This window comes from Hemitrygon akajei, chromosome 17, assembly GCF_048418815.1.
Source record: "Hemitrygon akajei chromosome 17, sHemAka1.3, whole genome shotgun sequence".
Classification (NCBI taxonomy): domain Eukaryota; kingdom Metazoa; phylum Chordata; class Chondrichthyes; order Myliobatiformes; family Dasyatidae; genus Hemitrygon; species Hemitrygon akajei.
Genome location: NC_133140.1, coordinates 63510507 through 63525806, shown reverse-complemented (window position 1 = coordinate 63525806; position 15300 = coordinate 63510507). Strand labels below are relative to the sequence as shown.

General features: G+C 38.5%; 1 long non-coding RNA gene across 3 annotated transcripts in view; it reads left to right on the top strand.

Moving 5' to 3' along the window:
- LOC140740782 (uncharacterized) overlaps nt 1-15300 on the top strand; it is a 177627-nt gene that overhangs the window by 75215 nt on the left and 87112 nt on the right. For all 3 annotated transcript variants that reach the window (XR_012101928.1, XR_012101927.1, XR_012101929.1), the window contains exon 5: nt 14553-14692. This is a non-coding gene — a long non-coding RNA (uncharacterized lncRNA). The remainder of the gene's footprint in view (nt 1-14552; nt 14693-15300) is intronic.

Sequence of the window (15300 nt, the reverse complement as noted above, 5' to 3'; positions counted from 1 at the left end):
TGTGATCGAAAGAAAAGCGTGGATGACTGACAAGTGCGAAAAGCCCACTTAGGAAACTGTAAAAAAAAGGGACCTTGAAGTATGATAGAAATACAGAAAATAAGTTTCCTCAGATTGAAAATCCCTCAAATGCTGAGCATATTCAACATTGACTGTCATCTTACAAGATATCTTCCATGTTTTGGAGCCAATTGTAGTTAATGACATTGAGATTTTTATCAAATATTTTAGAATAAGGATGTATATGTAATTTAGTCCCTTAGATCTGATGTCAATTTCCTCAGATGCCATTTTTTTTCTTGGATAGGAGCTCTGTGGGGTTTTTTATATATAGGAAAGAGCTTGCCTGCTGGCATTTTAAGTAATCATTTGGGAATTCAATACCTTGTGGAGGAATAATGAGCCAAGCCTGTAAGTGAGAGTAAATGAATTTACGCTGGTGCATTAGAGGGTGTTTCCCTTGTTAGGATTATGGTTGAAGAACTACTGAATGACTACTCTGAAGGCTCAGTAAGTAATTATACTCTGCAATGTATTACCAACTATAACAACTAAGAAAATACCAACCCTAATGCTTACTTTTCACAGTTAGTAATCTCCATCCATGTATTGGAGGAACTCTGTAATACTGTATTTTTCAGAGACCTTCAGCTGAAGGTGAGGGGAAAATAGCCCAAGTTTTAAATCTGTAGATCCCCCGTAAAATCTCCCCTAATCTGCTCCTTGTAACAGTTGTGTGAGAATTGAATTTGAACAGTCTAAAAGCAAGTGAAATTGGTAATCTTGTTCAGAAATATTGGAGAGCATGATGGTGTCAGGAAAGAAAATTAAATTTATTAAGTACTGTTTGTTAGTGAGTGTGAGGTTAGTTAGTTTGGAGCAAAGACACTATGGAGAAAAGTAAGGGGATTTTGCACTTGACTGGGCTAAAACTGGGACTGACTCACCAAAACCCGATCAATTTAGCGAAGAAAGTAGATAAAAAAGAACACATTCAACATTTTGCAAATCAAAATGGTCATGCCAGATTTCCCATTCCATTGGCCAGTTATATCCTTTAATTCGGATACAAATATATTTTTCTTGCCGACTCTTTTAGTTGTTATCAGGATCCTAGTGAAAATGGAATTTTGGGAGTACTCAGTTGTTCTTCCACTGTTGGGGAAAAGGAGGAACTAAACTGATAAATCAGGTCAATTGCATTTGAACAGAACTGAAAAATCCTGAGCTAAACAAGTTTCATGATGAGAAAGGAGAAGAAAGAACCAGTAAAAGAGTAGATTGTGAGCAAGATTAAAGGCATGAGTAGGTATGACAGGGTAAGTAAAGAAGCCTAAAATTAATGTAATGGAGGTAAAAATGAGAGAGGTAAAAAGATTTTCATTTATTGAAAAATGAAGGTAATGTTGTAGACAAGTTCCTTAAAACAGTTGCAGAGTTATTCAAACTACAAGCAATAAGTTCCGAATCTTGCTGATATTCAAAATATACAACAACAAGCCATTATGTGAAAAAAAAAGATAGAACACATTTTCAAAAGAAACATCTGTGCCTAGAAATTCATTTTCACTTTTCTTTAGTGTTGGAATGCTGTTCTAAATTTCTTTAATGCTCTTTTGAAAATGTTGCAATGTTGGTGCTCTTTAACAAAATAGTGTTGTTGGGCTCCCTCATACAACAAAAATAGTGGCCATTAATGAAAATCTTCTGTTGGACTTCATGCAGCTGTTTTGTTAATTTTTATTTTATTTAGATATACAACATGGAACAGTCTCTTCCAGGCCACCAAACTGCATCAACCAGCAATGCACCTATTTAACTCTAGCCTAAGCGAAGGACTATATTCAATGACCAGTTAGCGTAGCTGATGGTACATCTTTGGACTGTGGAGAGAACCGAAGGAAACCTATGAACACGTGAAGAATGTACAAACTTTCTTACAGAGGACATGGAATTGACCTCTGAACTCTGACACCCCAAAGCTGTAACTGCAATGCTGCTGTGGCACAAGCTTTGAAGTTGGAGCCTCATCAGTCAGACATATAATGCTAGAGAATGTTATTTCCCTCACTATGCCTTTACCAGTGATGACGGAGGACAGGGAATGCTGTTCCACATTTACAGAGAGCCACACACAGACAGCCTAATGGATCACATCACCCAAAGGAATTGTGTGCCAGAAGAACCTGCGGAACCTCTCGTTGAGCCCAGGCACCAGGAGAAGTGGAATTTTCCCAAAGTCAACTGGGTCTACATACATTGCCACTTAACACACCTTCGCTCATTACTACAGACGTGCTTTTGTGGAGGCACTTATCCAAAAGCAAGACCATTCATTTTTAAACTAGTCAATTGATGGAGACTTCACACATCAGTCGAAATTAAATCAGTAATTTAGTCAGATGCAATTGTTAAGAGCAGTTGGACAATCAAATTGAAAGCTGTAACATTGTAGTACTTCTTTCACGGTCCAGCACTCTATATGAAGATACCTGGGCCCCTTTCCAAGTCTGAAATCAGGAGCAGTCTTCATATAAATTTAGAAATTTTGGAAATCTGAGTTAAGCAGCACATTCAGAAAGAGAAACAGGATTAATATTTCTGATTGCAGACTCTTCATGAAGTCTGAAGCTGCCACACTTGTTGAATGTTTCCAGATATTTAACTTTTACTAATACACATTTTTTCAGGTATTTACAGGTTAGGAATTTTTTACGTGATTTTTTTACCGAATTACCCCTTGGCCTGCTCTTTAAATTTGGCTTATGTTATTTTTCAGTTTAATCCTTTTCAAAAACAATTAATAGCTATCGTTTATAAAGTTAATGAATGCTCGCATGTCGCCTGATGATAGGGTTCAACGCACCTGGGAAGTAGAACTTCAACATTCACTTTCAGATAATCAATGGAGTAAAATTTATTATTTAGTCAATAATTCATCTATCTGCACATGCCATATCTTAATTCAGTTTAAGATAGTACACAGGGCCCATATGTCCAAAGATAAATTGGTGCATATTTTTCCTAATATAAGCCCTATTTGTGACAGATGTAACGCAGAAGTGGCTACTCTGACTCATATGTTTTGGTCATGTGTAAGTTTAAATAATTTTTGGAGGGATGTGTTTGGAATATTATCTAAAGTTATAGATATGGATGTTCAACCTAATCCACTTACAGCAATTTTTGGGATTATTCCAGAGGAAGCAAGCAAAGTGTCTGCTTCCGCCCAATGTGTGATAGCTTTTTTCAACTTTACTGGCTAGGAGAGCTATTTTGCTATACTGGAAAGAATCTAATCCACCTACTGTTTTCTATTTCTCTCCTCCATTATGTCATGTCTAAGCTTGGAGAAAATTAGAAGCCGGACATTTGATACATTCTTTAATTTTGAAAAAGTCTGGCGGCCCTTTATTCAATATTTTCACATGATTTAATTTATTTTTATTTATTTATTTTTCTTTATTCTCTTTGGGGAAAATCCTTATCCATGAAGGTTCGGAGATGACTAGAAGGATGTGTTTTTTTTGTCTCTCCTTTTTTTTTCTAATTTTATCCTCAATTGGACTGCCCAATCTTTCTTTTTCTTTCCTTTTTTTTCTTTCTTTTTGTTTTGTTTCAGTTTAGTTAGTGGGTTTTTTTCCTTTATCAATAAAATTTCAAATCTTTTTTTATGATTGCTATGAGGAGTTGTAGTTTTTTTTGACCATTGTATATATAACAGCATAATATTTTACCTATTTGATTTTGACATTATATACTTCCTGTTTTTACTATTGCTATTTATATGTCTTTTATATTATCTACTTGTTAAACTCTTCTTCCGATTTGTATATTCTTTATTTGAAAATCAATAAAAAAAAGATTGAAAAATGAAATGAAATATTTAACTTTTTTTAATTTCAGATTGCCAGTTTCTGCAGTTTTATTTTTGTTTTCTTTACACACGGGCCATCCACGTAAAGGATGTGTTACACTAGCACTGGTCTTGAACACAGGTGCCATCCCTGGTCAACTATCACAAGGGAACATTTGCTATTGACAAAATAAAGTCAGAAAATGCTGGAGATGATCAGCAGGCCAGGCAGCTTCTGCAGGGAGAGAAGCAAGTTAACATTTCAGGTCAATCATTTTTCATTAGTGCTGGAAAAGTGAGAAAGTGGATGTGTTTGAAGTTGCAAAGTAGGGGAGGAGTGGAGAAAACAATGTCTGTAAGAGACAGGAGGGCAAGATTGTCAGAGGTGTTGTCCAAGAGAAGGTGACAAATGCTGCTTTAACATAGTTGATCTGTCTGGAGGAGTCTAAATAGATGGAAATCAGTAAACACATTAGAGAGCAAAAGAATACTGGTACTGAGATGCAAAAAGCAGCAGTTGCCTGAAATCTGAAATTTAAAAATTGCTGGCAATATTCAGGCAAAATAGCACCGAAGCAGAGAGAAAAACTGGATTAATATTACAGCTGGATAGTGACATTTATTATCTGAAACTTTCAATTCAATATTGAGTCCTAAGGACTGCAAAATGCTTACATGGGAATTGAGTTGATGTTTCTTGAGTGGGCTTAAACAGAGAATTTTAGGGGGCAGAGAAGCCATGGGGGAGTGGGTAGGAAAATTAAGGTGAGAGGCAACCAGAGCCTCAGAAATATTGATGGGCAGGGAGGCTGGGGCCAGGTCAAGCAGGACTTGGATCATTGATCTCCTACGTTATGAAAATCTGCAATCAAATACATGCCCATTATTTTAGCCAGCCAAAGTCAGTGACAACCTTCAATGCAAACTCATGTCTTTTCCCTGTGTGGTACTTTGTCTCAGTCTGATCATAAATATCCATTGCATTTCACCTATATACATTACATCCATACCATTATTTTCAACTGGGCCATTTGAGGAAGACCTGCAAAGTTCATAATTCCAGTCTTTCCAGCCAGTCCATGGACATTGCTTTCAGCAAGAGTCATCGCTCTGGCACAAGAAGCAAATAATTTCACACAAATCCAGAAGTAAATATTTGCAAAAAGATCCAAGTGTGTTCTCAATGGCTTTGGGATATGCATGGAGATGAGATACACTTACAGCTCATGACTGATGCAGCTTCATCTGCAAAGCATTTGGGTTTTTCAGGCTTTTCTCGAAGTGGTAGAGAGGGAAGTAATCAGCTATGGCCTACTATCCCAGCATAGCTGCTGATATAACTGAAGAACAGGAGGACTGTTTACACCTTAATTTGCCAGTGTGCCTTCTCCTGCAGGCTCCACCATCTTAGATACTAGCACCATTCAGAAGTTAATCTGAAGAGATGGCTTCACAAAGGGTGAGATCTGGCATGGTAAGCCACACTATAGGCAATCAGGGTAGGGGCACAATCAACTTCAGTTGTAGCCTATGATTGCTGAGCTGTCATGATGTTAACAGAATTCCCTGCCATCAGATCTCTGAACAGTCAACCAACACTATTCGTCTTTCGAGCTATTTATTTATCTATTGTAACTTGCAGTAATTTTTATGTCTTGCAATGCACTGTTGCCACGAAGCAACACATTTCATGACATAAGTCAGTGATAATAAACTTGATTCTCAATTACAATGGAAGAGGCAAGTAGTTCAAGTGGTCGAGGTTGACATCATGGTGAGTGCAATCCCATAAGCAGAGCCAAAAGCCAGTGAGTTAGATGCTCTTATAAAAACAGGTGGGTGGCCTAAAATTATTGATTACACTGACTGATGCCAAACATCAGAAGGTCAGACTGCCTTTGTTTGAGAAAAGCCTGCCATTGAAAAATCATTGTGTTTGAAGAATTTCAAAAGGGTAAAGATGTATCTACTTGAAGCACATTGTTGCACGGCCCAGTGTTATGTTTCTTTCACAAAGGGTTTTCATGGGAACAGTAGGAGTACCATCTTGGGTCAGTAATTGAATGCATCGATATGCCAAATGGGTGACTTTGTTCAAAATTTCCTGCATCAAATGGGACTATGAGGCTGGTCTATGTATATCTCAATTGAGAGAGGTGATGGCCAATTGTAGCTGCTGCTGAAGTATTCCATTGAATCAACTGGTGATTCCTGATGTCGTTGAGTAGCCACTGTACTTTGTAATGTCCTGATCCTGACTATCAATTAATGTACTTGACTGCAAGTATTTTTTTTAAGTGAACCATGTGCTGAACAACTGTAAGGTTTGCAAATGGGCAGAACTGCTGGCCCTGAGATTAAATCATGATTTGGTAGGTGTCATGCTTGAGTAATAAAGACTGTGTGTCCAGTGAGGAGCGACATTTGTATTCTTGCAAGGCTGGAGAATAAAGAGTAATGGATTTATTCAATTAAGACACCGTTCTGAGAAACCGATTGTTACAATATCTGGCCATGACTAAAAAAATCTGAGGTAAATCCACCCAGCTGTTTTCGGGAATGATATTTTTCCACCACCTTAAGCTAAGTAACTTTCTGAAAATCATTTATATTTGCCATATGGCTGTGATATACAGGAGATGCTATTAACAACATTGCATTTACTGAAGGCAATTTGTTGAATTCTGTTGCAATATCCATTACTTGGGTGTAAACAATGCACGAGTAGGAAGTGTTGATGTTACGTGGCATTTATGAACCACTCCAGCTTGCTGCCTCATTGCACATTCCTGAAGGTGCTCTCTTCAGGGAATCGCTTATTGAGAGCCTGGATTCGTCAACTTCTTCTATCGATTTTCACGTTTGTGCAGCCAGTATATTGGCAGTTGGTGTTACCTTTGCTTCTTTTTTTGGCATGGCTACCATTATGACAGTGATCGGCTCATGTGCTTGAGCTCTGTGTGGATGGAGTAGTCATTCAAAGAAGAGATAGTTCTTGTCCACTGAACAGATTCCTATTTGTCCTGTAGATTAATTTCACCACAATGGGAAGCTTGTTGGGAAGTGGGGTGCAATGTTGCTAAGAGAAAAGCTGATTGAAAATAATTGAGAAAAGAGGAATAATAATACAGCCTTCGTTTGACGTCTGTTTGCATTGGGAATGATTTCTGGTGGACCTGTTGATTAGAATTAACTTATATGTGTGACAGATATTGAATAGAAGCAAATTGGAAAGATGGATAGATAGATACTTTATTGATCCCAAAGGAAATTACAGTGTCACAGTAGCATTACAAGTGCACAGATGTAAATATTAGAAGGGAAGTAAGAAAGAATAAAAAATAAGTTACTTCAAACAGTCTAACAAGAGGGAGTCATCACTTCCTCGGCTATAGGTTGACTTATTACAGAGCATGAAGGCTGAGGGTAAGGATGACCTCATATAGCTCACTTTGGAGCAATGCTGTTGTGTTAGTCTATTACTAAATGTGTCACCAAGGTGGTGTGCAGAGTGTGAGAAACATTGTCCAGAATTGCCAGGATTTTCCACTGGGTCCTTTGTTCTACCTCCAGTGTGTCCAGTTTGATTCCTGTAACAGAGTCAGCCTTTCTAATCAGTTATTGAGTCTGTTGGCATCACCCGTGTGATGCCATTGCCCCAGCACACCATCACATAGAAGATTGTACTGGCAACAACAGACTGGTAGAACACGTGAAGGAGAGGCCTGCATATTCCAAAGGACCTCTGTCTCCTCGGGAAGTAAAGGCAACTCTGGCCCTTCTTGTACACAGCCTCTGTGTTGGTGTTCTTCTCAAGTGTGTCATCCAGGTGCACCCCCAGGTACCTGTAGCTCCTCACCACATCCAATGCCCTGCCATCAATAGGAACATGGAGCAGTGCATGTTTTAGTCTTCTTAAAGTCCATCACCATCTCCTTTGTCTTATTGATGTTGAGTGGAATTAGTGAAAGTAGCCAAACTTGAGAAGAATTCTCCATTGTTCCTCCCTTTTCACCTCTCCAAAGGATTTTATGAAGTCAAAGAAGACCATATGAGGTTTTCTACATTTTTCATGGAGTTATGTGTGGGAGGGAGCAGCACTTCAGCCACCAGTGGAAGCCAGTTGAAGCACACCCTGGAAATGGCTCCTATGGCACTAATTCCTCGTAGCCAGCTTCACTGCGCAGGTCGTACTGCTCACCTCGCTCCTCGAGCCGGTACCGCAAGACGTGCCATGCACAGGGTGACACGTGACTCAGCTGGTAGAGCCACTAGCACACATTGTCAGACGTTCAGGCTCAGTCCTGACCTCGAGTGCTGCCGGTGTGGAGTCTGCACATCTTTTCTGTCTTTGGATTTCTCCAGCTTTCTCCCAGCTCCCAAAGATTTGCAAGTTGGTAGATTAGTTGGCCACCATAAATTGCCATAATGTGTAGGTGGTGGTACAATTTGGGGTGGGTTGATGGGAATGCATAAAGAATGAAAACAGGACTAATGTAGGATAAGAGTAAATGAGTAATTGATGGTTGACACAGACCTGAATCAGAATCAGAATTAGCTTTATATCACAGGCATATGCTGTAAAATTTGTTAACTTTGCAATACATGATAAATGTAGAAAGTAAACTGAATTACAGTAAGTATATATGTATATTAAATAGTTAAACTAAGTATTGCAAAGGCAGAAATTTTAAAAAGTAGTGAAGTGCTCTTCATGGGTTTAATGTTCATTTAGGAATTGGATGGCAGAGGAGAAGAAGCTGTTCCTGAATCGATGAGTGTGTGCCTTTAGGCTTCTGTACCTCCTTCTTGACAGTAACAATGAGAATAGGGCATGTGCTGGATGGTGGGGTTCCTTAATGATAGATGCTCCCTTTCTGAGGTACCACCCCTTGCAGGTGTCTTGGATACTATAGAGGCTAGTACCGATGATAGAGCTGACTAATTTTTCAACTTTCTGCAACTTAATTCGATCTTGTGCAGTGCACCCCCCCCCCCCCCATACCAGACGGTGATGCAGCCTGTCAGAATGCTCTCCATGGTATGTCTGTGGAAGTTTTCGAGTGTTTTAGCTGGCAAACTAAATCTCCTCAAACTCCTAATTAAATATAGCTGCTTATTTGCCTTCTTTATAGCTGCATCGATATGTCAAGACCAGGTTAGATCCTCAGAGATATTGATACCCAGGAACTTGAAATTGCTCAGTCTCTCCACTTATGATCCCTCTTTGAGGATTGGTTCGTGTTCCCTTGTCTTACCCTCCTAAAGTTCACAACCAGCTCTTTGGTTTTGCTGACATTGAGTACAAGATTGTTGCTGTGACACCACTCAATCAGCTGGTATATCTCACTCCTGTATGCCCTCATGTCACCATCTGAGATTCTGCCAACAATGGTCATATCATCAGCAACCTTATAGATGGCATTTTTAGCTATGCCTGCCACACAGTTTTGGTGTAGAGAGAGTAGAACAGTGGGCTAAGCACACATCCCTGAAGTATGTCTGTGTTGATTGTCAGTGAGGTGGAGATGTTATCATCAATCCACACAGATTAGGATCCACACTGGTTAGGAAGTCAAGGATCCAGTTGCAGAGTGAGGTACAGAAACCCAGGTTCTGTAGCTTTTCAATCAAACTGTAGGAATGATTGTGTTAAAAGCTGAGCTTTAGTCAATAAACAGCATCCTGCCATAGGTATTTGTATTATCCAGGTGATCTAAGGTCACGTGGAAAGCTATTGAGATTTTCTCTGCCATAGACCTGTTTTGGCAATGGGCAAATTGCAGTGGGTCCAGGTCCTTGCTGAGGCAGGAGTTGATTCTAGCCATGACCAACCTCTCGATGGGCCAAAGGGCTTATTTTTATAGTGTATGACTCTAAGACAGGGTTCCCAACCTTTCTTATGTCATGGACCAATACAAGGGGTCGGTGGACCCCAGGTTGGGAATCTACCATCATAAACTCATATTGGTCAAGATTTGCATGATCACTTGTACTTTTTTTGGCAACAATATCACCCATCATTACACTCAATTCTTAGCCTCAGGATCATGCTAAATCACAGCTGTTAGCAAGTGCAAAATTTTCAACGTTTCCGAAGATTACCAGGTAGACTTCGGAAACAACCAGGTGGAAACTTAGGAAAGGTATCAGGTGTGGTGCTTGGTTTCCAATCAAGTTGGCTTCTTTTGCCAGTTACAAATTTCTTGAGGATATTTGTAGCTGGACTCACTTAAATAAGTGAAGAATATTCCACCACATTCATGATCTGTGCCTTGTCAAGGATGGGAAGGCGTTGGGCTGTAAGGAGGTGAGACATCCACCACAGGCTATTCAGTCTGCCAGGACAGGAAACATGGCAAATGTTACCCAAGGGCTGAATTGTTCCATGATGGACAAGGTTATTGTAGTTCAACTGTCGGTTGTCAGTTCATGTCAGAATATTATCCAGGCTTTCCAATATTCAGTCAAGAATTACTTTGCTTTTGGAGGAGTTGCGAATAGAATTAAACATTGTTCACTTATTGGTGAACATCTTCACATTTGACCCTAAGACAGAAGCAAGGTCATTGTCAAAGAAGTTGAGGGTAATTGGGCTCAGAACCTTGCACTGACGAAACTCCGATGCATTATCTCAAACTGTCATGTCTGAACCCCTTCAGAAACACTCAGTAGGTCAGACAATATCCATGGAAAGGGGAACAGAGTTTACATTCTAAATCAAAGATCCTTCAGTTGTGACTATCAGTTTTCAGCCTGAAGCGTTAACTCTGTTTCTCTTCTCACAGGTTTTGACTGACCTGCTGAATGTTTCTGTTCGTGTTTGTAGCATTTTCATTTTGTGATGATGTTCCAACAAATGTACATTGGGATCATGTACGAGAGATATGTGAGCTCTCATGACCACATGAATGAAACTTATGAGTGCCTGCATTTCGTGGAAACCAATTGTCTGCAAGTGCCCTTATCTGCTCTGTCTGTTGCTGTGGACTTAAGGAGAAGTAGGGAAGGTTTCTCTCTGGAGAAGAGTTGGCAACAGCATCTAGAATGCAGGAGTGAATGGCAAACGTTGAAAATTTTGCACTTGTTAACAGCTGTGATTAAGCATGATCCTGAGGCTAAGAATTGAGTGTAATGATGGGTGATATTGTTGCCAAAAAAAAGTACAAGTGATCATGCAAATCTTGACCAATATGAGTTTATGATGGTAGAGCTGATTCTGAAACAAGAAACTTACATAAAGCTCCTTTCCCTCTTAAATTAATGTGATATTCAACATTGCAGCACTGTTTTTATCAGGTTCATAAACAGATTTCTTAAGCAAAATATTTAGGCACTTTTTACAAACGCTACAACTAGATAGCTTAAAACTATTCTATAAATTACATAGAAAAACCAAATCAATAGTTGTCATATCAGAAGCCAAGAAAATGCTCTTACTGAGAGGAGAATAAGTTCTGAAACATCTTAGCTTGTTTTCTGCATTCCATTTTGCTTGAAATTAGTATTCATAATTTTTGCACTTCATAATTAAACAATGCTTTCCACATTTAATTCAGCTGTTAATGCCTTACCATGTCCCATTGTTGTCATAATCCATGATCTCATTGGATAGAAGATATAAAATTTTTATTTACTTTACTGATACAACGTAGAGGAGGCCCTTCCGGCCCTTTGAGCCTTGTTACCCTAGCAACCCCTGACAAAAGCCAGAAAGCACATACCAGCAGGCTCAAGGGCAGCTTCTGTTGTAAGACTATTGGATGGTCTTTCAGTATAATATAATAGACTCTTGACCTCATGATCTACTTTATTACGGCTTTTGAAATTATTGTCTACCTGCACTGCACTGTCTCTCTAAATCTAACACTTTATTCTGCATTCTTCTATTGCTTTTCAATGTATTGCATCAATACGCTGCTGTAATTAATTACATTCATTGTATAAATTGTATGCAAGACATGTCTTTCACTCAACTTCAGTACATATGATAATAATAAATCAATTTACTAATTTGCCAGATGTTTTTTGTGGATAAACTAATTGTAACATTCCAAAAGCTTAATGTATTTAGTGGGTTAAGTAGATTTTGTCTGCCAGCCATGCCAAGGTTTCCAATATGGCTAACTCCTATTCTACCAAATTCGATGGATAATTGCAGATGAAATCATAACTTGTCACTCGAGCAATGAGATAATTAACATCATGGTTTCTTTGTCAGACATTCAATACAAAGATTCATAGACTTAAAGCATATTTACTATCAAAGTATGTACGCAGTATACAACCCTGAGATTTGTCTTCGGGCAGACAGCCACAAAACAAAGAAACACAATAGAACTCATCCAAAGAAAACATCAAACACCCAACGCGCAGAAACAAAGAATAAATCATATAAACGGTAAAAAATGAGCGGATGACATACACAAAATTAAACGTCAAAACACAGGGTGCTTGAAACCGTCTGGGGATGTTCAGTTTAGTTCAGTCAGTTCAATTAAGTGACGTGCTGTTCATTGGCTGCAAGCTGCAGAACCAGTCAGATTTGATCAAAATGGTGTAAAATAGCCATTAAAAAAAGGGGTAGTCAGAAACCAGAAACACATAAAACATCAATTGCAAAGTCCTCTAAAACATGAGTCCAATCCACAAACCATGTCGATCAAGTCTTGTCCAAGACCCAAGATTCCTGCACTTTCCTCCAGCAACAGTGAGCAGTGAAGAAGACCAGCTTAACATGGGCAGACAGTGCTGATCACCCACTCGCCTTCTGCTCTCAACTGCATTGATTTCAATCTTGCTCAGCACTTCAATCAGCGGGCTGGTCGAGAATTGAGCTGATCATGGGTTCACACGCCACCATTAGGCTGCACACTCCATACCCAGCCTCACTCTCAACCACGCTGAATTCCCTCAGAGACAACAAAAGTCAGCCCAAAAACACTTCATCAAAATGTATATTACTTAACCCAGCGCTGGTGTAATGGCATCCTCACCAGACTCCAAGGTGAGTGGTTCCAGGTTCAAATACGGCCAGCTCCTAGCATGCTTACCATCTATGCTGGGTTGAATGTTGAGCTAGCAGCTCAGCCTCATAATAAACAAAAAAAAAATGCTAAAGAAATGACAAGGTTGCTGCCTGATGCACCATAAGGCGCGGAGAGGAACAACACACGAAATGTAAATTACAGGCTCCAGTCGCACATAGATTAATAGTAGAAATATATTTAGATGAAGAAGGAGAAGAAAAAGTACTCCAATCACAAACAAGAGAAAGGTCTCAGCCTGAAATATCTACTGTACACTTTTCTCTTTTCCATGGATGCTGCCTGGCCTGCTGAGTTCCTCCAGCATTTTGTATGTGTTGAGAAGAAGAAGTACATTAGTTTTGTGAACTGTCTGCAGGACATCGCCATTAGTCTTTTGGTTGGTGGCACCATCTTGAGCACCATTTATACGTATGCTTAGACTTCTAATTTATTATTTTCTTGCATTTTTGCATATTTTATCCCCATACAATTCCCCAAAACTTCTTGATGAGGTAATTATAGCCTTAACTGCAACTCAACCTTAAACTCAAAAAAAGCTACAATCCTATGAATAAATTTGTAGATCACCATGTATTTGTGACCAATGCTGAATTGTTATTTAGTATCAGATGGATTTCTACTCATTAATAAGTCAATCTTAATGGACTACTTTCAGCAATCTACCTTTAAGAGCTCAAAACAGGAGGAGGCTATGTAACCCACCAACAAACTTTCCAATTATTTCATTGGTGTATAAAGTTGTATTTCCGTCACTTTGGAGTATTTTAAATTGTGTTTGATTTCTGAGCAACCCTATACAAACCAGTGAACACAAATGTTATATCAGTGGGAAGCAAAAAAAAATAAAAGAATGACAGGATCAACAACAAAATGAATATCAAATCTTCCTTAATATTCCACTAAAAATACTGGTACGGTGTGAATTTAGTCTGACAACAGAAGCTGAATTTGCTTATTACATTGTGCATATTTTGTGATAAATATCAAAAGTTAACAAAAAGGATAAACCCACTCTCAAAATGGCATGTATTATGTAAAGGATTTATCCCATGAACTCATAATTGTTAACATGTTGATTTCAACCTGTGAACAAATCTAAATCAATTAATTAAAAATGCAAAGTACCTTTAATTAAAAGTAATTAAAATGAACTATTGACTCCAGCTTTTCTGCCAGACCCACTATCCTGGAATTCTGCCAACATGCCGAGTTGCAGCTGTGTGTTCTTTGCCACTGGCTGCCTGTTTATTACACACCAATCAAAGGTGTATTTGTTTTGAGTTAACCATTGCATCTGACTAAATTTACTGACTCCAAAGGCCTGTATATCTGAGGAAAAAAGCTTCCATTTTTTAAAAAATTGAGAATAATTAAAGATTTGAAATTTAATAGCATTCCCATATGTAATCAATTTCCTTGTTGAGGAGTCCATATAATTATACTCTATATTTACTATTGGCACAGAGGTTAATATAACTGAGCTGAGTTTTATAGTCTGAGATGTGAAGGGAAGTAAATGTTGTTTGTGTGATAGATGTTCCATTTTAAATGGAAATGTAATTGTTAACGAGTTAATAGAAAAGCAACCATTTGATGAAGTAAATATGCAAATTTTGTTAATGCCATCTTTATATTCTTTGTCACAGGAACAAGTGCTTGGCCTTGTCAAACAAGAGTATCTTCGACCTATTCGATTTATCAACCTGCTCTTGGAGAACAAATGATTTAAAGAGTCTCTGATGTGCATTCTTAGTGCTAACTGGCATTTGCCTCTTCTAAGACTGAGGTAACTTCCTTCCTTTACTCATATTGATTTGCTGGTTGTTTTTTCAACCTAGCTCCAAAATGCAATAAAGATAGAAATGCATTTTAAATAATGGCCTAAATATTGCTGTGATTGGCAAAATGTCCACCATTCATCTAGTGTACAGTTGTCCAAAGAGCTTTCATGGTGTTGTCAGCAGAGGTTGCTGGTAATATAGCATCGAATCCAGTGTGGGTCTCTCTGCAGAGAATATGTGATGTCTGCAACTAGGGAAAACAGTGAGATGATCTTCAACCAGTCATTTTGAAGGTACATATGCAAGAAGGCAGGAACTTGATTTTAAAAAAAGGAAGGTATATTACGATGGAAGACAAATAAAGATAAGGACATATGCGTAGGCTGAAGGAGGGGTATACAGTGGTAGAATAAAAATATGTTTGATTATACCTAATTTACTTCTAAGTGAATAAGGTTCCACACTTCTATAAATTAATTTTCAGAGACAGCAGGATTGATCAGAGATAATTATCCCTTGTTACACATTTAGGAGACAACAGAGTAACATCTTTTTTTGGTCACTAGCCTGGATGTTTTCAGCTGCCTTTGGTGTAATGTTTCTAGGTAATTAC